Source organism: Pongo abelii, chromosome 2 (genome assembly GCF_028885655.2).
Source record: "Pongo abelii isolate AG06213 chromosome 2, NHGRI_mPonAbe1-v2.0_pri, whole genome shotgun sequence".
Taxonomy (NCBI): domain Eukaryota; kingdom Metazoa; phylum Chordata; class Mammalia; order Primates; family Hominidae; genus Pongo; species Pongo abelii.
In genome coordinates, this window is record NC_085928.1 from 171,418,598 (window position 1) to 171,444,130 (window position 25,533).

A 25,533-nucleotide genomic window follows, 5' to 3' on the forward strand; every position below is an offset into this window, starting at 1 on the left:
TAACATAGTGACCATCCATGTTGCTGCAAATAACATGATTTTATTCTTTTTATGGCTGAATCCATTGTGTATACATACACCACATTTTCTTTATCCATTTATCAGTTGATGGACACTTAGGTTGATTCCATCTTTGCTATTGTGAATAGTGCTACAAGAAACGTTAGTTATAAATACCCAGTAGTGGGATTGCTGAATCATATGTTAGTTCTAATTTTTTTTTTTTTTTTTTTTTTGGTGGCAGGATTTCTGTCACCCAGCCTGAATTGCAGTGGCACAATTAGGTCTAACTGCAGCCTTGACTTCCCGGACTCAAGCGATCCTTGCCCCTCAGCCTCCCAAGTAGCCAAGACTATAAGCTCATGACACCATGCCTGGCTAATTTTTTGTAGAGACAGGGTTCAATTCTGTTGCCCAGTCTGGTCTCAAACTCCTGGGCTCAAGTAATCGTCATGCCTCGGCCTCCCAAAATGCTGAGATTACAGGCATGAGCCACTGTGCCTGGCCTATGTTTAGTTTTTTGAGAAATCTCTATACTGTTTTCCATAGTGGCTGTATTAATTTACATTTCCATCAAGAGTGTATAAGTGTTCCCTTTTCTGTGCATCTCACCATGATCTATTACTTTTGTTTGTTCAGTTGTTTGTTTTTTTGAGACCGAGTCTTGTTGTGTTGCCAGGCTGGAGTGCAGTGGCGCGAACTCGGCTCAATGCAACCTCCGCCTCCCAGGTTCAAGCTCTCTTGCCTCAGCCTCCTGAGTAGGCTGGGACTACGGGCACACACCACCATGCCCGGCTAATTTTTCTATTTTTAGTAGAGATGGGATTTCACCATGTTGGCCAGGATAGTCTTGATCTCTTGACCTCAAGATCCGCCTGTCTCAAGTGCTGGGATTACAGGCAGGGTAAGAGGATATCTTATTGTGGTTTTGATTTGCATTTGCCTGATGAGTAGTGATGTTGAGCATTTTTAAATATACCTTTACCCATTTGCATGTCATGTTTTGAGAAATATCTATTCATTAGTCCTTTGCCTACCTTTTTTTTCTTTTTTATTATGCTTTAAGTTCTGGGGAACATGTGCAGAATGTGCAGTTTTGTTACATAGGTATACTTTGCCTACTTTTTAATGGGATGATTTGTTTTTTCCCATTGAGTTGAGTTCTTTGTACATTCTGTATATCAGTCCCTTGTAGATTAATAGTTTACAAATATTTTCTTCCATTCAACAGGTTTTCTCTTCACTCTGTTCATTGTTTCCTTTGCTGGGCTGAAACTTTTGTCTCTTTTTGTTTCTGTTTTCTGTGTTTTTGAGGTCTTGACCATAAAACCTTTGCCTATAGCAATGTCCTGAAGTGTTTTTCCTATGTTTTCTTCTAGTAGTATTGTAGTTTCTGATCTTATGTTTCAGTCTTTACTCTATCTTGAGTGATTTTTGTATATTGTGAGAGATCAGAGTTCAGTTTTTTCTTCTGCAAATTAATATCCATTTTTCCCACACCATTTGTTGATGAAGGTGTCTTTCATCAATGTCTATTTTTTGTGCCTTTGTCAAAAATCAGTTGGCTGTAAATTCAGAAATTTATTTCTGGTTCTCTATTTTGTTTCATTGACCTATGTGTCTGTTTTTATACCAATACCATGTTGTTTCACTTACCATAGTCTTATAATATATTTTGAAGTCAGCTAGTGTGATGCCTCCAGCTTTGTTTTTTTTTTTTTTTTTTTGCTTAATGTTGCTTTGGTTATTCTGGCTTTTTTTGGTTTTATACAAATTTTAGAATTTGTTTTTACTTCTGTGAAAATGACATTGATATTTTAATAGGTATTGTATTCAATCTTATTGTATTCAATCTTAGATTGATTTGGGTAATATGGTCACTTTAATGATTCTAATTCTTCCAATCTATGAGTATAGGCTGTCTTTTATACTTCTTTAAGTCCTCTTCAATTTCTTTCATGAGAATTTTGCAGTTTTTCTTATAGAGATCTTTCACGTCCTTGTTTAAATTAGTTTGTAGATGTAAATATTTATTTTTTGTAGCTAATTTAAATGGGATTGTCTTCTTGATTTCTTTCTCAGCTAGTTCATTATTGGTGTACTTATTTTGGTACATTGATTTTTGTATCTTGCAACTATATTGAATTTATTTGTCAGATGGAAGAGTTTTTTAGTGGAATCTTTAGGTTTTTCTGCTATAAGATCATATCATCAGCAAAGAGTGAAAATTTGACTTGCTCTTTTCCAATCTGGATGCTTTTTATTTTTCTCTTGCTTGATTGCTCTGACTAGGACTTCCAGTAGCATGTCGAATAGAAGTGGTGAAAGTGAGTATTCTTGTCTTGTTCCAGTTCTTAGAGGAAAGGCTTTCAGCTTTTCCCCATTCAGTATGATGTCAGCTATAGGTTTGCCATATATGGTATTTATTATGTTGAGGTATGTTCCTTCTATGCCTAGTTTGTTGAGAGTTTTAATTATGAAGGAGTGTCCAATTTTAACAAATGCTTTTCTGTATCTATTGAGATAATCATATGTTTTTTCTTCTTCATTCTATTGATGCAGTGTATTACGTTTGTTGATTTGCATTTGTTGAATCATCTTTTCATCACTGGGATAGACTCCACTTGATCATGGTGTATTACTTTCTTGATGTGGTCTTGGAATTGGTTTGCTAGTATTTTGTTGAGAATTTTTGCATCTATGTTCATCAAGAATACTGGCTTGTAGTTTTCTTTTGTTGTGTCCTTGTCTGGTTTTGCTATTAGGGTAATGCTGGCTTGAGAGAATGAGTTAGGGAGACTTTCTTCCTTTTATTTATTATTATTATTATTTTTTGGAATAGTTTGAAGGAAATTGACATTAGTTCTTCTTTGAAAGTTTGGTATAATTCAGCAGTGAAGCCATCTGGGTCTGAACTTTTCTTTGTTGGGACTTTTTATTTCTGATTCAATGCCATTATTGGTTATTTGTCTGTTCAGATTTTCTATATTTTTGTGATTCAGTTTTGGTAGGTTGTATGTCTCCAGGAATTTATCAATTCCTGTAGATTTTCCGGTTTGTTAGTATATATTGGCTTACAATAGTCTCTGATGATCTCTTGCATTTCTGTGGTATCAGTTGTAATGTCCCCTTTTCCTTTCCGATTTTGTTTATTGGGGTTTTATTTTTTTTTCTTGGTTAGTCTAGCAGCAAGCGGTTTATCTATCTACAATTTTGTCTATCTTTCAAAACAACCAACTTTTTGTTTCATTGAATTTTTTGGGTTTTTTTAAGTCTCTATTTCATTTATTTCTGCTCTGATATTTATTATTATTTTTTCCTCCTTCTACTAATTTTGTGTTTGATTTATTCTTACTTTTCTAGTCCCTAAGGTGCATCACTATATATTTTGAATCTTTTTAATTTTTTGATTTAGGCATTTCTTGCTGTAAACGTCCCTCTTAACACTGCTTTTGCTGTATCCCATACATTTTGTTAGGTTATGTTTTTACTTATTGATTTGTTTCAAGAAATTTTTTGATTTCCTCCATAATTCTTCCTTGACCCAGTGATCATCCAGGAGCATATTGTTTAATTTTCCTGTATTTGTTCAGTTTCTAAAGTTCCTCTCATTATTGGTTGCTACTTTTATTTCATTGTTGTCTGAGAAGATACTTGATACTGTTTTGATTTTTTAAAATTCATTGAGATTTGTTTTGTTTCCTAATATACGATCTGTCCTGGAGAGTGTTCCATTTGCTGATAAGAATGTGTATTCTATACTTGTTTGATAAAATGTTCTGTAAATGTTTGTTAAGTCTATTTGGTCTAATATGCAGCTTAAAACCAATATTTTTAAATTAATTTTTCTATCTAGGTGATCTGTCTAATGCTGAGAGTAGGGTGTTGAAATCCCCAGTATTGTTGTATTGGGGTCTATCTCTCTCTTTAGATCTAATAATATTTGCTTCATATATTTGGGTGCTCCAGTGTTGGGTGTATATATGTTTAGAATTCTTATAACCTCTTGCTGAATTGATCCTTTTATCATTATAAGATGACCTTCCTTGTCTCTTTTTTAAAAGTCTATTTTATCTGATATAAATATAGCTACTCCTGTTCACTTTTGGTTTTGATTTCCATGAACCATATTTTTCCATCCCTTTACTTTCAGCCAACAGGTGTCTTTATAGGTGAGGTGAATTTCTTGCAGAAAGCATATAGTTGGATCATTTTTAAAAAAATTCATTCAGCCTGTCTATATCTTTTCAGTAGAAAGTTTAATCAGTTTATTTTTAAGGTTATTATTGATATGCAAGGGCTTTTTCCTATCATTTTATTAATGGTTCCCATTTATCTTCTATATTGTTTCTTTCTCTCTTATTATTTATTATTGTGGTTTGGTGATTTTCTGTAGTGGTAACATTGAGTCTTTTTTCTTTCTTGTTTGTGTGTTTGCTCTCCCAGTGCTTTTTATATTTTTGTGTTTTCATGATGGTCGATATCATTCTTTTGCTTTTGGGTGTAAGACTTCTGTAAGCATTTTTTTTTTTTGATATGTTGTCTAACTTTGTCACCCAAGCTTGAGTGCAGTGGTGCAGTCATGGCTCACCACAACCTATGCCTCCAGGTTTTAAGGGATCCTCCTGCCTCAGCCTTCAGAGTAGCTGGGACTACAGGCATGCACCAACATGCCTGGATAATTTTTGCATTTTTAGTAGAGATGGGGTTTCACCATGTTGACCAGGCTGGTCTTGAACTCCTGACCTCAAGTAATCCTCCATTCCTGGCCTCCCAATGTGCTGGGATAACAGGCGTGAGCCACTGAACCCAGCCTCCCTTAAGCATTTCTTGTAGTCTAGTCTAGTGGGTTATTCACTCAGTTTTGCTTGTCTGGGAAAAACTTTATTTCTCCTTCCTTTATGAAGGGTAATTTTGCTGGGTATAGTATCCTTGCATGGCAGATTTTTTCTTTTAGCATTTTGAATATATCAATATATCACCTCATTTTCTCCAAGACTATAAAGATTCTGCTGAGAAATTTACTGTTAGTCTGATGGGAGTTCCTTTATAAATAACTGGATACTTTTCACTTTCTGATTTTAGAATTCATTCTTCATCTTTGACTTCTAATAGTTTGACTGTAGTATGTCATGCAGCAGGCCTTTTTGAATTCCATCTATTTGAAGATTTTTTGGCCTCCTTTATTTGGATGTCTAAATCTCTTGCTGGAGTTGGGATGTTTTCATTTATTTTTTGTTAAGTAGGTTTTTAACACTTTTATTTTTTTTTTGCTTTCTGGGACACTGAAAATTTGAATATTTTGTCATTTTATGGTGTTCATATGTCATGTAGGCTTTGCTCATTCTTTTTTATTCTTTTTTTCCTTTATTTTTGTCTAACTGGGTTATTTCAAAGACTTGTCTTCAAGTTTTGACATTCTTTTTTCTGCTTGATCTAATCTAGTGTTGATGGTTTTGAATGTATTTTGCATTTCAACCAATGAATTGTTCAATCCGTAATTTCTTTTGGTTCTTTTTTGATGATATCCATGTATTTGATAAATTTATTTATATCTTGAATTGTTTTTCTGATTTCTTTGTGTTGTTTTCCAGTATTTTCTTGTGTCTCACTGAATTTTTAAAAATCAATATTTTGAATTCTTTTTCTGGGATTTTGTAAATTTGTTTTTGTTTGGGATCTGTTGCTGGAGGATTATTGTGTTCCTTTGATGGTATTATATTTTCTTGCTTTTTAATACTTCCCATGTTCTTCCATTGATAATCTGTGCATCTGGTGTAACAATTGTTTCTGTACATTTTTTGAATTTGATTTCATAAGGGAAGACTTTTTTCCTGAAGGTATATCTATGATATTGGTTGGATAAGGCACTTTGGCTTTGATTTTGGGTCTGTGCAGTAGGGTTGGCTCTATATGCTTTCTTTGGTTGTAAACTCCATTAATGCTATGATTCCCTAGGTGGCTTAGGTGCAGTTGTTTGTGGAGGCTATGGTGAGGTTTTGCTGGGGCCTGAGACACCAGAAAGGCCAGTCTTCAGTCCCCAGTGGTGGCAGGAGGGGGCTGAGCATGCCTGTCCTTGGGCCCCAGAGTGGCATATGTTGGTTATCAGCACTAGTGGGTCTAGACATGCTGATTCTTGGGCCTATAGGTAGCTTGCTTAGGCCCCAGAAATGGCAGTGGTGGGGCAGGTGGGTGGGCTGACTCTTTAGCTCCTGGCCAACAGGTGTGGCATGGGCAATGGCATTAGCAGTGGTGAGACGACCTTCTGGGACCCAAGCAGTCTGCACTGGTTTTGGCTGTGGCTATGACAGGCTGGGTAGGCCAGTCAGTCCCCAGGTGGCACATATAGGTGGGTGCCAACTATGGTGGCACTAGCAAGTTGAATGGGTCTGACCTCAGATCCCCAGAAGAGTGCTCAGGTGCCAATGATGGTGAATTGGTTGCATGACTCCAAACCCCTAGATAGCATGCTCTGGTACTGGAGACAATGGAGCCAGGCCAGGTGGTCCTGCCCTGAAGCCCTCCTGTGATGTATGTAGGTAAAGGGGTTGTAAGCATGGGGAAGAGTAATCCCCAGACTGCTTGTGGAATGCTCCAGTGCCCTGCTTCTGGAGAGGGTAGGGTTGCTTTCAGCAGGAGCAGTTGTAGGTAGGCAACTTGGGCAGCATGTACTTTGCTCATATCTCAGCCCCACAGCAGCCTACAGTGGTGGCTGTTGTAAGTAGTTGAATTTGTCCCCAGGGCATGTGGAAAGTCAAAGCTGCTTCTCTGCTAGTGGGGCAGAGTCACTGCTAGTGGCTCCCAACTCTGCCCGGGTAGCAGCTGCTGTGGGCAGGCAATGTTGATGGGGCTCCGGGGATATAGAGATGGAGAGCGTTTGGGGCTCCAAGGTAATATAGTCTGGTGGAGGTTGGAGTCTCAAATGGTGCCCTGGTGCAGCTATTTAGGATTCGTGGGTTTGTGGGACTGAGCATGAGCTCCCTCTCTGGAGCAATGTCATTACATGGAATCCAGGCAGCTCCCTGTTACTTTTGGGGCCTGTGAGGGTTGAGGGGCTCTCTCATGGCTCAAATTGTAGGGGTCTGCAGTGGAAATGTGGACTGCTGGAGGTCTCTTTCTCACTTACCCTTCCTAACATTAGGAAGTCTCTCCAGGCTCTCCACCAATGCTGGTTGAGCAGGCTGCCTTGCTCCCCTCTCCTTTCTTGCTTTGGGTCCTTCCTGTCACTTCGGTGTTGAATTCCAGTGTTCTTTCTTAGATGATCTATTCACAGTGTGCTTATCTACTCACTATTTTGTTTCCCTTCCATGGAAGAGGTGAGTGTCAGATGCATCTAGTCAGCCATCTTGAAGCTCCTCATGAATTCTGAAGAAATTGAAATAATGATTTGGTAATATCTGTAAAAGAAAGAATGTTGAATTCTGACATAATTATGCAAGTAAATGTAGACTTCCTTCTCAGAAGATTTTGAAGAGAATGGCAGACCAGTGTCTAGAATTATATACATGTACCCTTGCTTAAGGATGACTTAAAGATGCAATCATTCTCTAGATTTTTTTAATCCAAAATTAAATAATAGTTTTATAAAATAATTTTATAGCTAATTTTATTATGTTTTTACTGAAATTCTGAATTGAAGTCTTTCTGGACTTTCCCATACATGAATAAATAAGTTTTAAAATTGTATAAAACTGCACTATAAAAACTTAATATACCCTATATGTACTAGGGAATTGTTGCAAATGCCTATCCAAACTTTTAGTATGATAGAGTTTTCATGTAACTCTATCAATTATACATTTGAAAAGAGTTTTATGATTTTTAAAACAATTTTTCCTACATGATTTTGTTTGAATTACATAGTAATGCTATGATTTTCCCCAGGAAGATGGTGACTGTATCAGTTATCTATCACTGTGCTATTGTTGGATAACAAGTAGTCACAACACTTTCATAGCAAATAACAATAACCATATCTGGCTCATGCATCTAGGGCCAGCAACTAGGCAGCTGTGCTGATTTTAACGGGCTCCTCTCGCTCAACCCAGCTGGGTGTTGGCTAGCTGTGGCTGAGACTAGGATGAGACAAATTGGGCGACTGGGCTCTGCGCCACATATTTGACAACCTGTGGCAGGTCAGCCTGGGCATGTTCTCAGAGTGATGACAGGGGTGCTAGAGAGCATGCAGAAGCATGCTAGGTCTGTAGCCACCTGGACTCAGAATTGGCACATCACCGCTTCTGTGTCATTCCATTGGCCAAATCAGGTTGCATAGCTATACTCAGAGGCATCTTGGAAAGGTACCACCAGGACAAATGGCTTGGATTCAGGAAGGAGTAAAGAATTTGGGTCAATTTTGCAGTCTATCACAGTGATCATAACTCCCTGGTTTCTCTTGTAGAGATGAGGCTCAAATAGGATAAGGAACTTTCTGTTAGAATAAAGTTTAAAAGAATCCCAAACTTCAAAATTCTACTTCAAAAATTTTTCCTCTTTTTCTAGTTGTGTTTTGAAGGATCCAGGCATCCAGTGGACAAATAAGCCTGGTGTTCGTTTTAATTTTAAATAACAAATATTGCCTTAGTAATTTTCCCATGTACAAAGTGTTTTCACATGCACTGAAATCACCTGAGATCATTCCCGTAACTCTCTGAGCTAATATTATTATTGATATTGTTTTATAAATGAGGAAATTGAGGATGATAAATGATGTGTGAGAGTTCTTGTTTAAGTCATTTTGATCCTCCGTATTTCACAAAAAGTAAAATAAGTAAATTTATTTGTAAAGTGTTTGAAAATGAATGAAAATATATGAAGGAGTTTTAACAATTCAGCCTTGGTGAACCTAGGAGACACTTACAGTGTTGCATAGAAAATAACCTCAGTTGCAACATCTAGGCTAAATTCCTAGTTTAATCCACTCTTTTCTGGCTATTTGAAATGAACTCTGAGAAATATTTTATTCTTTGCCAATTGCATTTATTATTATATTTTGATGGCTCATAATGTGCCCCTTTCTTCAGAGCAAAAATTCTATTATGGTGATTGAACGCTTGCTTATCCAGACTGAGATGATATGAGAACACAGAAGATGAAATCTGCTGCCAATCTGAGACTTAAAAAGAAATTTTGAGGTGTAGAAGGTCCTGTACTTGTGTAGGGGCCAAGGAAAAACTTCCCCTTTGCCCTCTGAAGTTCTTTAAAAATCAACTGACAAAAGGAAGATTCATAAGAAAATAAGCATATGAAATTGATTAATGTTCACGTTTGTGCATGGGAGCCATACAAAATATAAAAACTCAAAAAAAGGCCCAGATGGTTGATGATTTTATACCATTTTGAGGAACGGGGGCTTGGAGTGTGTCAAGAAAGGTTATGAGAGGGAGAGAGGAGGAGAGACATGGCTAGCAAAGGTGGTCTTGTTAGGTAGATGAAACCTCACAGATAACTGCTCTCAGAAAGAATAGATGGTAGCCTGTGGTCAGTTAATCTTTCCTAGATTTGGAAGAGTGAGAGGCCTCAGAGAAAGCCTGGCTGTTTATTTTGCTAATGTAGACTTTTCTCTACATATGCAAATCTCCTCCACAAAAAGCAGCTTTGCAGGGTGATTCCTGTCTGCAGTCCCTCTAAATAGCTGTCTCAAAATATGTGAAACAATAATATTTTGTGGTGAAATACTTTTGATTTTCTTTACTGGTGAGGGCCATATTCATCTGAATGGAGTTTTTTTTGTTGTTTTTTTTTTTTTTTTTTCTTAATCTCCTCTTGTATCATTGGACACACAATTTAACATTTCTGACAGTGCCTGTGGGTATGACAGTAAAGTAAAACTCGATAAAAATTTGAAGCAAATATGCCTAATAGACTGATTATTTTTCTCTTCTAGGTCTTGAGTTTAGGCATAATAACTTCTATAAATTTCAATGAATGGCATCAAAGAGTTAATGAGGTCATTTCCATAATTATTCATCTTCCTAAAGTGAAAAGAAGCAGGAAGCCTCTTCAATTGTCAAAATTAACTGTGATATCAATCAAAAGCTCATAGATTTTGAGATAATTCTGTATTTAAAGTCAATTTAGTTTCCACAGGGGGACTCTAACCTGCCTAGGAGGCTTAATTAGGCTAACTGCCTGAAAAACAGCATAAAACAGATGGGTGGGTTCTCATTCAAAACTGGTTTTATGAGCATTCTCATAGCTCTTACAGAAAATGAATGAACTTTCTCATATCTTCAACTAAGCCTCTGTTTAGTAATTCCATAAGGGGAATGGAAGCGAGTTGGAAGGAATTGATCTTTTCAAAGTGGTCTTTATATTATGTTTTGCTGTTTTTATATCATGATTCCAGATATATCATGAACTCTGAGAGACAGAATACATTCAGGAGGTGTTTTTAAAGCTTCAGATCAAAACACAGACTTTTAATATCCCAAGGGAATGCCACTTTGTCCTTGTACCTCCTGAAAAATTCAATAAATCAAATATTTATTAAGCATATTTTATATAAAGTTCTAGAGAATACAGAGATAAATAAGATACAATTTTTATCCTCAGGAATTTTAATGTGATAGATATATACACAGTCAATTATAAATATTAGACTGTAGTGAACACTAAAGATATAAATAAACATAAAAAAGAGCATAAAGTAAGGAGTGACTAATTCTGTGTGATGTGATCAGTGAGGGTTTCCCTGAACAGTCTCCTTTGTAGTAGTTGTGTTTTGTGGACACACTGCAGAAACAGGACAGACCCACCCAAAACATGGGTCGGAGGTCAAGACTAATGATGCCACATGCATATAGAGGGTATAAAAAGGTTTATCACTTACATATCGAGGCTTTTTGGGAGAGCAGAGCAGGCTTTCCCAGCTATTCAGAATATGGCTTGTGACAGCAAGGACAAGAGACTAGCTTGGGGTTTTATGGTGGGGAGGGGATAGGGCCAGACTGAGGGTCCCTGAGCTTGTGCATGGTCAGGGACTTATTCAGTTTGGATTTCCTGCCAGCACCAAGGAGGGAGCACCCAGGCGTACTTATGAGCTTGCCCAGATGAGGGTCACAAAGGGAAGAGAGAGGGATGTGGTTTAAAAGCAGTTAGCAGTCAAACATCAAAATGTGAAGTCAGACTCTTCATTACATACGGATTTCACTGGATTCTTTCTATCTGTATGAGCACTAAAAAAATCACCTCATCCTTTTTCTTTCTTTCTTTTTTTTTTTTTTTAAACTTAAAAAGAAATGTTTAGACAGCTGATAGTGATTATAAAACTGTTAGCTTCATCAGCTGTTGATATTACCAGCTTGTGTTTTTCTTGAGAATCCAGGCCAACTAAACTCACTTTGCCTCAATTCTGTCTTTCATGCCTGCATCTCCGCCACTCTCTGCCCCCATCCTCCACATTACCCCTTGTTATCACCGTTTATTCCCTGGGCATCTCTAGTCCATCAAGGAATTTTACTCACTGTCTGCTTCTTCATACCACTTCTTGCCATTACACCAGAAAAATTTTACTGTCACAACCATGACACATCTGACACCATAGCATTAAAAGTTTCTGGCTCCCTGAGCTCCAAAAAACTTCTTCACCATGTCTCAGGAATCCACTTTCCAGTACTCACTTTAGAAGCCAATGCATGGAGTTTGGCATGCATTCTGAGATCTTAAACCCTAGTACTCTAAACTCTAACATAACCCCTTATCACACAAATTGTCCTGAGTCTCTCAATTTTGGGAAGTCTGCTCTTTGGCCTCCTTACTTGTTCCTTTTCTCTCCATCAGACATTCCCCTATGGTTCCACTCCCTTCTACTCTAGCTTACACTCTCTGCTCATCCTTTTCCTCAATTAATTTTTTGCCTAGGTAACATTTCACTACCTATTGAGAACCAGCCATTGTTTAGACACTAGAAATATTGTATAGGAAATAAATTTAGCTTTCATTTTGGAGTATTTTAGGGGAGGAGGACAGACAAAAAGCAAATAAATAAGCAGATTTTTATAAGCACATGTCAGGATGTGATAAGAGCTATGGAAAAATATCAAGCAAGTTAAGAGTGCTACAGAGTATAGGAACAAGGGAATTGTTACTTTATATACTAGAAAAGTCATGGAAGGCCTCACTGACAAGATGATATTTGTGCAGAGACTTGAAGAAAGATAGAGAAGGAGCCATGCAGATCTAGAGAGAAGTTCTTTCTAGCAGCAGAAAAGAGAATGTACAAAATCTCAGAGGCTGAAATGTGCTTGGCATGTTTGAGAATAGCAAAGAAACCAGTGTGTCTGAAGCAGAGTGAACAACAGAGAGTATAAAACAAGAGGTATAATCAGGAGGATCTGGGGACAAGATAATGTAGGACCTTGTAGACAGTTTTAAGGTTTGAGTGGAGGAATGTCTGGATCCAGCTTAATCTTACTCCTGTTGGTATCATCTTCATCCTCAGTATTCTTGCCCTATTTTCTTTGACTTGTCTTTTATTTTCCTTAATGAGTCTTCCTCTAAACATATAAACATGTTCAAGCATTGTTCCCATATTAAATAAACAAACCACAAAATTGACTTAGTTACTTCCTGATCTTTCTCCTCCTGTTGATAACTAAACGTCTCAAAATAGTAACAGTAATTTACAATCTCATTCACACTTATATACCTCTTATTCATTCTTCAATCCATATAATCGTATTCTACAAACTGAACCTACTGTTATCAAGGTTGTTGCTAAATTTAAAGGACATATTTTAGTACCAATTTTAATTTATTCTCTCTTTCTCTGGGAATGAATCATTGACCACTCTCTTTTTAAAATTCTTCTCTATTGGTTTTCAAGGCATTACGTGCTCCCTAGGGTTCCATTTTTGGACCTTTTCTCTCCTACACATTCTCTTCTCACAATGCCATTCACTTTCATTGCTCCAGTTGTCATCTATATGCTGATAACTCTTTAATATATATTTCTAGGCCAAGCTTCTTTTTAAAAATTTAGTTCCAGCCCGTATATCAAAGTTCCTACTACCTCCACTTGAATGTCTCAAAGGTACTTGAAACTCATTGTGTCCATAATTTATCTTCTTGTCCCCCAGAAGCTAATTCTCTTTTTTCCCATGTGGTTCCCAAGTTAGTGATGAAGCCAAGAGTCAATCAAAGTTTTCAAGCTAAACTTTGTTTCAGCCCCTTGCTCAGTTGGTCACTAAGTTCTGATGATTCTACATATACTGATCCAGTCACTTCCCTGATTAAGCTCCCCTAGTGAAATTCTATTTGTCCTTGTAAAGTCCTATCAGTTGTCATCCCATCAGGGAAATTATTCCTTAGCCCCTGGATCCCTGTCCTAGGCTAGATTAAATAGCCTCCTTACCTGCTTCCATCACTCCATTTCCACAGCTCTTTAAAGCACTTTATAAGTTTCTTGGTAATCATCTTGACACATGTATGTCTCTGAAGATTGTAAGCAACTTGAGGGCAAAGATTATGTCTTTCTCATTTTCATGTCTGTAGTGTTTCTTACAGTGACTGACATATTGTAGATTCTGAATAGATATTTGTTACACTAATAGGGCTGGTGGTTGACGTTAGATAAACCATGAGTAGGATTTCATAATGTATTAATCAGAATTCTAATGGTATCAAGTTACAGACACTCAATTTTTATTAACATGCTGAGAGGATACTGGGTAACTCACAGAATGAAGGTGGCTATATCCACACTTCAGTAAGGCAATAACCAGGGCAGCTGTGGGACCTGAGGACTGGAAACAGGGAATTGAATACAATAAGGCTCTTTTTATTATCTGCCATTTTTCCCAGTGTGTTGGCTTTATCCTCTCAGCCAGGCTTTCCCCGGGTGGCTAAAACCATGAATGCCTGGAGTTTCTGGATAAACATATGTCAATTACTGGACCGATGAATGTAACCAGTGTGACAAAACATGATACTTAGCTCAGCTTGGCACTTAGTTCCACTCCTAGACTAAGAGTGGGACTTGTGAATTTGGATTTGATTGGAAGAAGGAAGGCAGTTCCCAATTAGATTATATGATTGAAGAGGAAAAAAGGGAGAGCTGTTCCTCAAAACAGGGAGACTGATGGTATCAGATGAAGAAAAGAGTCTAGGCAGGCATAATATATACCCACTAAAGCAAGTAATATTAACTAATGTTTCTTAGTATTTATTTATTTATTTATTTTAAACAGGCCCTGTGCTAAGCACTTTACGTAAATTTTCTCACTGAATTCCTCACAACAACTCTATTAGGTGGGTGTTTCAGTTGAATTCTGTCACCTACAATAACATAATAGCCAACTAAAAGTGGCTTATTTAGGGTTTTATTTTGTTCACATAACCACAAATACAGAGCAAGAGAGATGATTCCAGTATTGGTTCAACCGCTCAAAGGTGTCTGGGCTCTTGGTTGGTTGGCTTCTATGTTAGATTTCCACTCATGATCACAGTAGTTGCTGTAGCTTTGAGTTCACATCTTCACATGTCACGTTAAAATGTAAGAAAGGAATGGAGGCTTCTCTTTGTGCATCTCTTTTAGGAAGGAGAACATCTTAACAAGAAACATCCCATAACCCTTTCCTCAGGAGTGACAGATTAGGACGACTTATATACTTTATCGAGCAAGTGAAGATGAGAAAGCAAGTCTGACGTTTTTAGCTTCATAGTGGGACTGCCTCTTTTCTTGCAAAGTAGGCAATGGTAGGATGGCTGTTGGAAGGCAATAAATGTTTTTGCCACAGTGTATGATATTTGGTTGGAATGTTTTAGTGAAAGAAACAATATTTGACTAGCAATAATTTAAGCCACAAGGATAGTTCTTGTTAGTATAACAGGAAGTCTGGAGTTAGGCAGTCTCCATATTGTTTCAGTGACTGGCTCAGTAACATTACCGAGGACACGATTCTCTGTTTCTGCCCCACTGTCTGCAGTGTTGGTGATATTGCTCCTTCTGATCACATAGCTGCTGATAATCCAGAAATTATCTCTGCACATTACAGTTTTACATTCAGCAAGGAAATAGAGTGGAAAAAGTCTTTGTTCTTCAGCCTCTCTGTCTTGCAAGGAAGGAAAATATTTCTCAAAATTTCCAGCATGGCTCCCTTATATTTCATTGGCTCCCTTGCATTTCATTTCAGATTTGGGTGACATGCCCTCCCACAGACCTATTCTTGACAAGTGGGAATTGCCTGATGTGATTGGTATGGATTAAATGAGTAGAAGTAGTATAAACAAAGGTAAGAATGCATGCAAATGAGAGTCTTGCATATCCATGTGGTTGAAGCCTAGGATAGGTGGAGGTTAGAAGTGAAATGATGGGTGCTGAATATTTGTCTCCTCTTACAGAATCCTTTCTAAAATAATTTCCTGGTCATTGGGTATTCAGACACAATAGCTCACAGTTGTTTTTACTTTTTGGCCAACATTTCATTTAGCACAGTAAATATATTAATAATAATAAACAATAAATAATATTAGTTATGTATTAGGGATTATGCTAAGCAGTATAGATATAATGATGAATCTAACCAGTTCTTGACCTCAAGAAACTGATATTCAGGTATTAAAAAGAATGTATATATCTGATTTTCCATGTATTTGAGTTCATGTTCTTCCTGCAACTTGTGTTTTTTCCCTAGATTTATTATATGAAAGTTTATAAGTGTTTAGGGATATTTGATAATTTTTCTTATTACAAACTAAAAAAAGAGTTTGATCAAACAGGAATGGCATTCCAGAACTTATTATCTTTTCCATGCTTTCTAAAACTGTGTGAAAATTCAGTTGGTGGGTGGAAACACTAATTGGCATGCTCTTCAACAATCTCTAAGCAAGAAAGTATTGATTAGACATGAAATAGAGAGCATTCTCCTTTCATCCAACTGAGCAGGTGGCTGCTGCTGTTGAGGACAAAGATAAAGTTGGTGAAAAAGTTACATCTTGTGAAATCACTTTATTTTAAGGTAGAAACTTACAGATCTTATTTGTGAGTTGTAAAGCATTCAGTCAAAGATTCATCATGGACTCAATCTATGACTTTGCAAACTTTTCCTATTCCTGTTGTGTAATACATAAATATATACAATATAATTATATCAACCCTATCCTTTCAACCCTTCCAAACAGTGGTGGCACTGAGATCTATAAACTAACCACTAAATTAAAGTTTCTAGTTGTATGTATAGGCATTGATCCATATTAATTTCATTTAACGACTTGCCAGTCCTTTTTTGATTTCTCCCCTTATCTCTTCTACCTTTCCTTCTGATTTTCTTTCCCCAGAGTTCCCTTCCACTGCCTATTTATATAAAGTACTTGCAGGATTCTATGGCCTTTTCTTTTTCCTTTGGGTTATCTGACATACTGTCATGATTTTAACTACCCTTTACAACAGGGGGCAGCCAGGTAATTAAATATGTGAAATGGATTAGTGCAAGCAATAGGAAATGATAGGGCCTGTGGCAAACTGTAAATGCCTAAAGACATTTAATGTTATACCTAAGAAAAAAACTCCACAACAAACCCCACCATGCTGGGCCAAATAAAAGGCTCTGCCAGATGAATTCAGCCCTTAGCATCTGACTTGCCACTCCTATCTACCAAATCTGTGATCTCTAGTTGGCCCCTCCCCAGAGCCTCAATCCCACATAGCAAATTGTTTAGTGGCTATTGAATAAGTGAATGCTTCTCAAAATACACTGCATTTTCTTTGCTTTTTCTTTTTCTCTTGGATTGAGGGGAGTATATGTACAAGTTTGTTACGTGAATATATTGTGTAATTCTGGGGTTTGGATTTCTGTTGAACCCATTACCCAAATAGTGAACATAGTAACCAATAAGTAGTTTCTCAATCCTTGTCCCTCTCCTTCCCGTCCCCTTTTTGGAATTCTGAGTATCTATTGCCTCCATTTTTATGTACATATGCACCCATTGTTTAGCTACCACTTATAAGTGAAAACGTGGTATTTGATTATCTGTTTCTGTGGTAATTCACTTCAAATAATGGCCTCCAGCTGCATCCATGTTGCTGCAAAGAACATGATTTCATTCTTTTTTATGGTTGCATAGTACTCTATGGTGTATATATACCACATTTTCTTTATTCCATTTACTATTGTTATATATAAAGTTTCAGCGCTGCAAAAGAAATAGCAGTTGAATATAAAATTTTCTTTTAATTCTCAGCAAGGCAAGGTACTTCTACAGAAGGGTGCACCCTTACAGATGGAGCAATGATGAGCGCACATTTGGACAAGGGAGGGGAAGGAGTTCTTATCCCTGACGCATGTGGCCTCTGCTGCTGTGTCGTTCCCCTACTGGCTAGGGTTAAACTGCACGGGCTAAACTAATTCTGATTGGCTAATTTAAAGAGAGTGATGGGGTGAGTGGTTTGGCGGGAAAAATGGTTATGACAGAGCAGGTAATGGAATAAGTCAGGGTGGAGCAGGTAATCAGAATGAGTCAGGGTGAGGTGGGTAATCGGAATGAGGGTGGAGCAGGTAATTGGAATCAGTCAGGGTGGAGCAGGTTATCGAAAAAGGTTGCTTTATGAGGAAGTTAAGTTTAAAAGTAAAAGGCAAAGAAGTGAACATACTGACATATTGATTCTTTGAAAAGAAACTTAGAACTCATATCTAACACTATTAAGGGGCACCTAGATTGATTCCATGATTTCACTATTGTGAATAATGCTGCAATAAACATACTTATACAACTGTCTTTTGGTAGAATGATTTCTTTCCTTTGGATAGATACTCAGTAGTGAGATTGCTAGGTCGAAATGGTAGTTCTATTTTTCATTCTTTGAGAAATGAACATATTGCTTTCCACAGGGTCTGAATTAATTTACATTAACTCAAAATGGATTAAAGGCTTAAATATAAAACTTCAAACTATAAAAATCCTAGAAGAAAACCTAGGAAAAACTCTTCCGGACATATAGATCTAGGCAAAAAGTTCATGACTAAGACCTCAAAAGGAAATGCAAAAGAAACAAAAATTGACAGTCAGGACTTAATTAAACTAAAGAGCTTCTGCACAAGGAAAGAAACTATCAACAGAGTAAGCAGACAACCTACAGAATGGCATTATAGAAAATTTTGTTAACTATGCATCTGACAAGGGACTAACATCCAGAATCTATAAGGAATTTAAACAAATCAAAAAGAAAAAAAAACTGCATTAAAAAGTGGACAAAGGACATGAGCAGACACTTCTCAAAAGAAGATGTGCACGTGGCCAACAAACATATGAGAAAATGTGCAACATCATTAATCATCAGAGAAATGCAAACTAAAACCACAATGAGATAACAATCTTGCACCAGTCAGAATGGCTATTATTGAAAGTAAAAAAATAACAGATGTTGGTAAGGATGTGGAGAAAAGGGAACATTTATACGCTGTTGGTGGGAATGTGAATTAGTTCAGCTACTGTGGAGAGCAGTTTGGAGGTTTCTCAAAGAACGCTTATCTACTGCATTTTAGAATCACCTGGGAGAATTTTTGAAAATACTGCTGCTCCAGGGGCTAGGATCTGGGCTTTAAATGTTTTTAAAAAAACTTCTTCCAGTGTTAAGAATCAATGCCAGAATAGATTTTGTTTCAACTCCTAAGCATTTCCTGTAATTAAAAAATGTAAAAGGCAGATGATCAGAAACAAGAGGAGCATTTTAAAATTATAAATTTACAAATGCACAAATATTTTGGTTTATCTTTTAGTTGTTAGTTTCCAGTTTTATTGCATTATGATGAAAATTATAGTTTTCTATGATTTGTATTTTTGGAAATCAGATGTTTTGTGAGCAACTTTGAAAGTTTTATTCCTACATAAGCAATGTGCATTTTCTGCTTGATGAGAAAATATTTTCTTTATTTGATATTATGCTTATAAGTTAACTTTTTAAAATTTCCTTTCTCCTAATTTTTGTGTATTTGATGTAACCATACTTGGAGACATATGCAAAATCTACCTCGCTATATAAATATTGACTTGTAAATTTTTCCTTATACTTCTAGAATTTTGTGTTATATTTTGGTGTTAATTTTTTGGTATGTAAAATATGTAACTCTTTGTAATTTTTTTGGTGAATTGTTTCTCTTATCATTTAAAATAATTTCCAGACATTGAATTCTATTTTGTTACAGCTACATTTTTGGGGAGAAAGTAAAGATTTGTCTGAAGATTCATCTATCCTTCTGGATTGCACATATTATCTATATAATCTTATGTATAATCTTATATATTATAATCTTATGTATAATCCTATATATTATAATCTTATGTATACTCTTATATATAATCTTATATAGAGAGACAGATCTATCCTCACTATATAGAGAGACATAGATATCTATATCTATATTTATATCTTCTATATCATCTGTATGTATCTATATCTCTTTATATGTATCTATCTCTCTCTATATATTTTTTTCTTATTTTTAATCTATCTATGTCATTTAGTTTTAACTATCTCATTATCAATCTATGGCTGGATTAGTAGTTTTGAATCCAATGTGACAGTCTCTATTTTTGTGGTAGAATATAACCCATTCATATTTTTTATGTTTATTGATCACTGAATTTATTTCTGCCATCTTTTTTGGTGTTATCCTTTAATTAAGCTTAATTTTCTCTTCCTTCTCTGCCTTTTATTATTATTTTCTTTCTACAGATTTATCTTAAATTTTAGGCAAAGCTATTTGTATTTTCACATTCCATGTGTTGAAAAAGCAAACATTTGCATCTATATTACTATTTTTATATGGTGCATGTCTATATTCTTGAATCATGTCTTTTTCTTGTATTTAGTTTTTATTTTTGTGAAGTACAATATTGAATATGTTCTCAAGAAGTTATTTGAGAAATTTATATATCATAAATTTTCAAAGAATGTCTTTAATTTTTCCTGACAGTTGAGTTTAATGACATACTTCTGTTTTTTTAGTATCCGTTAATAAATATGATACAAATTACAGAAAAAAATCTGTTTTGTTTTTCTCAATTGTATTAACATGTTATCTGTATCTTTGGAATTCAGAAATTTCACCAGGATATGTCTAGGTAAGCTTCTTTAACTTAATTCCATACAGGATTCTTTCCATTTAAAGTTTAACGTCTTTTAGCTCAGGGAAATTTTCTTCAGGAGTCTATGTCTTCCCCTGTCTTCTCTCTGTCCTCTTCTTCTGAATCCCCTATTAGTCTTCTTGCAGACTTCTCAGATAGAATCTCTACCTTTAATATTTTCTCACAAATTTTTCAACTTTTTATCTTTTTTGTATTGTGTTTGATGATTATCCCTGAGTTTGTTTTTCCAGCTCAAATAATTAATCTTCTACTTGGATTTGTTTTACTACTCTATCTATTGGTCTCTTGACTTTGGAAATAAGATAAAAAATTTCCAAATATTCTCATTGCTTCTTTTTCATAGCAGCCTCTTCTCACTTTTCTCCTTCTCCTTATTTTCATCTTTCTCCTTTTTCTCTTCCTCCATTTACTTCTTCTTTTGATTCTTTGTAATACTCTAAACCTCTGGCTATATTAATTATACTTAAGTCCCTTTAAATAATTATACTTATTGAAGATTTTCTTTTTCAAAAATAATAAAGTTTCATCAGAAATTACCTTTTCTCTTGGTAAGGTTTGGTATCACCTGTTGTTTTTCTTCAAATGTTTGGTGCTTCTTTTTTGTTTGTTTATATAGGTGAGAATTATGCTCAGTACTAATAGTAGCTTGTGTATCTTTCTTAAGCCTGAGTGAGAATCTTACTCTTTTGGGAATAAAAGAAGATTTGAATGAGTAAGAAGGATGGGGAAATTCTTGTGGCATAGTCCATTTTCCTTCAGAGGTCACAAACCACTGACTAATGTGAAAATTGGAACATTTTATATGAAATTAGAGATTTTATTTTTTCTTGAAAAATACAAAAATTTAGCAAATAAGAGTCAGTGTCTTTGCATGGAAACAACTGGCTAGAACTAAGTCAAGTCTGCCCTTTCCATTTGCTCCTGTTTGTCATAGTCTCCATCACTCCCATCATTTAAACCCTACTCATTTCACTCATGTTCATCTGTCAAGCCCTTTTGACATATGAGCTTTCAATTGCTGCATTATGGCATAAAGGTAACATGTCTTCTAGAGATGAGGGTCAGTGTCAGTTACCTGGGCATTCGCTCTCCTGATACGATTTGGATGTTTTGTCCTCTCCAAGTCTCATGTTGAAATGTGACCTTCACTATTGGAGGTGAGCCTAGCAGGGGCTGTTTGGTTCATGGAGGTGGATCTCTCAAGAATGGCTTGATGCCCTCCCCATGGTAATGAGTGAGTTCTCCCCACCCAAATCTCATCTTGAATTTTAATCCACATAATCCCCACATGTCAATGGAGGCATCCAAAGTGATTAGATCATAGGGGCAGCTTCCCTCATGCTGTTCTGGTGATAATGAGTGAGTTCTCACAAGATCTGATGGTTTTATAAGTGTCTGGCATTTCCCTTGCTCACACTCACTTCCCCTTCCTGCCGCCTTGTGAGGAAGGTGCCTTGCTTCCCCTTTGCCTTCGCCATGATTGTAAGTTTCCTGAGGTCTACCCAGCCATGCTGAACTGTGAGTCAATTAAACCTTTTTCCTTTATATATTACCCAATCTCAGGCAGTTCTTTATAGCAGTATGAAAATGAACTAATACAGTTCTCAATCTGTTAGTTTATGTGAGTTGGTTGTTTAAAGGAACCTGACACCTCCTCTTCTCCTCTTGCACCCTTTTGCCATGTGATATGCCAGCTTGCCCTTTGCCTTCTACCATGATTATAAGCTCCCTGAGACTTTACCAGAAGCCAAGCAGATGCTTGTCCCATGCTTGTACAGCCTGCAGAACTGTGAGCCAAATAAACTTCTTTTCTTCATAAACTATGCAGCCTCAGGTGTATAAAGAAATTTAAAGCAATGTAGAACAGAGTAGCACATCCCCTCTCTAGCTCTATGTCCATTCAGAAGTCTCCTAAGTCAGACTTGCACTGTTATATAGGTGGTTTTATTTTATGGTCAACTGGAGTTAGTTTCTTGGAGAGCAGTGAATTAGTTTTTCCACAGGCTATTTCATTAATTAAATGATCTATCCGTTTCTTTTCTAGCCCACTACTTCTTTGGTTTAGGGGCAAGTCTAGTGTGTTTGTGTGGGGGATTTATTCTTGTGGGAAATATTCCTTTTCCCAAAAAATTATTATAATAAAATACTAATACATAAAAATAATGGCCACCTATTACTATGTCAGAATTTACTATTTTTGAGGCACTATGATTAGTATTTACTATTACAAATCATCCTAAGAGCCCCTTAGTTAAATCAAGTATTATCGTAACTTTAGGTTTGAGAAATAGAAAGCAAAAAGAGTGTGAGAAATTTGCTGAAGGTAACATAGTTAATGAGTAGAAAGGGTGGATTTTGAAGCCAGGTAGTCTGCTACCAGCATTTGGGCCATTAACCGCTATACCAGATGCCTTTCTATTTAAGATTATTGGTTCCTTTGGGGTTTTCCGTATTTGCAATATAGCTTTCAGAAATTCTGCACTCTTTTCATCTTTGGATGGTATTTTCACTAGTTTTTCTAAAGTGCAGTTTGACTTTTTTTTGGTAGTGGGGGTGTGTTGTCCCATTGGGAGAGGGCTTAATCCGTCATACAAATTGTCTTGCTTCCTAACTAAACCTGATCCTTGATGGTGAGGAGATTTATCTTATGTGTCTTTAGATCCTTTACTGCAGCACAGTGCCTGGCTGACAATGACATTCAACACGTCTAGTTTGAAAATAACTGTTTTTGTTTCTCTTGTCTTTTGAAATGTTATATATTGGTAGATATTTATATATAATGTATTAAAGAAAATCTATTTGGACCATTTAAATCAAACCATATTTCTTGACATTTTTCATAAATTTTTCCCCTTGGTATATGGATTTTTTGAGCTTTAGTGCTCTCATTTAGGCTGTTTATTCAGTCATACATCCATTTGGGTATCCAATCATTTATTTTTTCTTTCATTTAACAAAAGTGCATTGATCAATTGCTATACACAAAAGAACATTATTATTGGCCCTGATAAAAAGGAACTTACAAGCTAGTAATGGAAAGAAAATCTCTACACATATAATTATGTTACACATTAACATGTACAAAAAGACAACAGATAACAAGCTCTGGAAGTCCTTGAGAGAGAAGTAATGAAAAGGTACTGAAAAGCTAATATTAATTGGATGAATTTTGAAGGATAGAAAAAATTGGAACATGTGGTGATAGCAACCTTATTGATTTCCTATAAAGTAATGCAATTTAAAGTGTATATATATGTGTGTGTGTGTATATATATAAATGTGTTTGTGTGTGTCGGTGTGATATCCTAATAGCAGTACAAATCCTCTCTTTTTAACAATGATCATCAATTCAAAGAAATATCTTTGAGATATATGCAGTCCTAATTAACTTTGCATTCAACTTTACATTCTTAAACAACTCAAGTGGATGTTAGATTTTCTTTTTTCTTTTCTTTTTTTTTTTTTTTTTTGATAATGGAAAGGAACTCCTTCCTAGTGTGATAGGTGTGATAGTTTGATATTTTGACAGAAACCCAATGATTCTCCACTCAATATACTATGAAGGGCAGAAAGCCTGAAAACTCAAAATCTTCTTTAAGTTTTGGAACTTTTCAAAATTTATTTCAGGTATTTTTGATAAAATATAAGAGTGTGATTGAAAATGTTATGGGTAAAATTGAATACATAGCCTAAGTAATGAAATTCTTGAATTTTCCAAGTATCAGTGAGAGACCTATTGGGCTAAAACACTTGCACTAAAAGGATGTCATCTTCGAAAGGTGTTCAACACAATTTATCTTGAATTATCAGTAATATGCTTTGATTTACCTCTTCAGAGATCTGTTTGCAGTGTTGAGACGGAACACAGCTTTGATTCTTTGGAGGAGCTGTCCACGAGGGCAAAATTAATGAACGTCACATTCTCAACAGTCAGTCCTGGGATAGAGACATACAAGAAACCAGGAGAAGAACTTTGTGCTGGTGTAGAACAGAACTATAACATGCTTCTGGGTGTGGCAGCTTATTTCTGTCATCTGATTTGGAAAGGTAACACTGAGGAAGATAGAAGCTGGGTAGCTAAAGACTTAGTTGAGGAGGAATTAGAACTAGTGCTAAATGGTCCTCTTGGTTCAACTGGCATTTATTTATTTATCTTTTGAAAATTTATTTTAACCAATTATGAAAGAGAACTGTAAATGGAGAGAACTTTGAAAAGATAAAAAGCTATGAGTATCCTTAAAGGGATGGCTAAATGACTCTTCTCAGGCATTAGCTGATTCACTACTGCAATTATATTTCAATTTAATACACTGAATACCTCAGTGTGCTTCCTTAACACACACACACATATATATACACATACAAATATAAAATAGATTAAAAGTAAAATTTAAAATTTCTAATCTATTGCTTTCTCCTGCAACAAAATATTTATGCTGTTCTCTTAATTTGAATCTAAAATTATTGTTTTCTTCATGCTGTTAAATGAGACTTTTCCTTGACATATTTTTCATTTCACTTCCAATACTGGATGTTATTTAGTAAAATATATGTATGTAAACAAAGGCCTTAAATAAGTTGTGAAGTGTACAATTAGAAGCAGTGTTCACACTGGGCGCGGTGGCTCACGCCTGTAATCCTAGCACCTTGGGAGGCGAGGCGGGCAGATCACAAGGTCAGGAGTTTGAGACCAGCCTGGCCAATATGGTGAAACCCCGTCTCTACTAAAAATACAAAACTTAGCTGGGCGTGGTGGTGGGTGCCTGTAGTCCCAGCTACTTGTGAGGCTGTGGCAGGAGAATCACTTGAACCTGGGAGGTGGAGCTTGCAGTGAGCCAAGACTGGGCCACTGCACTCCAGCCTGGATGATAGAGTGAAACTCCGTCAAAAAAAAAAAAAAAAAAGGCACTGTTCATATAATTAGGATAAAGTTTTTCCTCTTGATATTGGTTTAGCTGGTTTTCAAGTACGTTTATTCAAAAGAGGCATTCATTAGGATTGTAGTTCATCTCTCTTTTTATAGCAAGCCCTGTGGCTGTGTCGTCCCCGTGGTCCGTTAATCTCTTACTGCGTTACCCTGAAATGGTGTTGGTTATAAGTACTCATAAACTGTCAGCTTTGAAAAGCAAACATTTGTTAGCTTCATAGGCTTGAAAAAACTAGTGATAAGTGATGTTGTTAAAAAGTCAAATTAAATGTTAATTGATGCAAGGGCACAAAACAGCAAGGCACTTAAGAGTTTAGATGCAGGCACTACATTTATCAGAATTGACAAATTATCCTGAAGAGTTTCCATGGATATCTGCCTTTATATTTTTCTCCATTACCATTTTCCGTGTAAGCATATCACAATTCAAAAGTAGTTAGGATACCACTCTTGCTGAGTGTTTACATAGTCTCATATGAAGCCATAGGCACGATTCTGATGCCATTGTATATATTTACAAT